Here is a 1,373-nt window from a genome sequence, read left to right as displayed (position 1 = left end):
GTGCTTTTAATAGCTTCTTTTTAGTCCAAAAAGAATTTGGGAGATTTAATCTTTTAATACTGTTATATGGTAATCTACACTATTATTCATTTACACACAGAACTTTCATTTTGTAAGTGGACAAAGGATTTGTAGCTAGAAACTGAAGGCATGTACCTATGGAGTGCTTATGTGAGAGTACCCCCCAAATGGATCACCCACATAATCTGCATTGGAGCCCTCTTTGCAACAATGAAGTTTTCAGTATGCACTGAAATACTGTATGCACAAGATTTAAGGACTAGCTGGGGGAGATTTAAGGACTACCTGGGGGAATGGCAATTCTATAGTGATAGAATTGGTTCAGATCTTAGCACAACTAATGGTAATCTTACCTCATTGAGAAAAAGAATACATAATAGTTAAGATATTACTGGCTTGTAAGTAAGCAAATGTGGGTAAGAATGGCAGCCAAAATAATGTTTGAATTTCACATGTTGTCCACCAATAAATGAATTAACAGGGTGTAGACAGGGTGGGGATATGACTGGGTGGAAATGCCACTGGGCAAAAAGGATTCTGATATATCAGTGTGTGACAGTAATGTAAGGAGATGAGGAAAAATCCACAAGGAAGCTCTCGGTGTGAATTAATCCTGTGATCTCATGGCAGGAGGCTGAACACTTATTTTAAGGATGACTTTCCATTTGTCTTTAAAGTGTAATTATGTGAGCATTCTATGTCTTACTTACATATACAAGTAGTATATATAAAGCATGTTGGGTTGCATTGCACGTTTCACTTTATCCTAAGTCTTTCTTTGTAGACAGCTTTGCCATAGGGACTGTCAGAGTAACCTGAGGGCTGCAAATAACATTTGTCCCACAGAACTAGTACGTTCAATGGATAAATTTCTCTTATTCTATCCCTCTGTACCTTTTGGTTCTGCTATTCCTTTTATATCCCATATGATTTTTGATGGTGGCTAAAATAAGAGTTTTAAGTTGTGTATGATCTTAAAACTGCCCTTAATTTATAGATAAGGGCTCAAATAATTTGAGCTAATAACTGAGCCAGAATTCAAACTCAGATCTGTGTGTTTCTGCTTCTTCCCACCACCACGTTCCTTTGGCCTTGAATGAATGAGTACAAATGAGAAAGGTGATAAGAGATTTGTAACGTGAAAAATAGTTAACTGGTCAAACGTTACTTTTATAGTACATACAATATTAGAAGAGAGGAAAATATTCTGTATTTGAATCACTTTTTAAAACATCTAAGATAAAAATTGAGGGATGTTGCATATAGTTATATAAATATATATGTATAACATGCCTTAGACTTGAAAGATTCCCAAGATTTAAATTCTAAAAAGAGATGAGAAAATAGGGCAG

The sequence above is a fragment of the Otolemur garnettii genome, unplaced genomic scaffold (genome assembly GCF_000181295.1).
Source record: "Otolemur garnettii isolate 467f Iridium unplaced genomic scaffold, OtoGar3 scaffold00169, whole genome shotgun sequence".
Classification (NCBI taxonomy): Eukaryota; Metazoa; Chordata; class Mammalia; order Primates; family Galagidae; genus Otolemur; species Otolemur garnettii.
The sequence above is the reverse complement of the archived record's forward strand: the minus strand, read 5'-3'. Positions refer to the sequence as shown.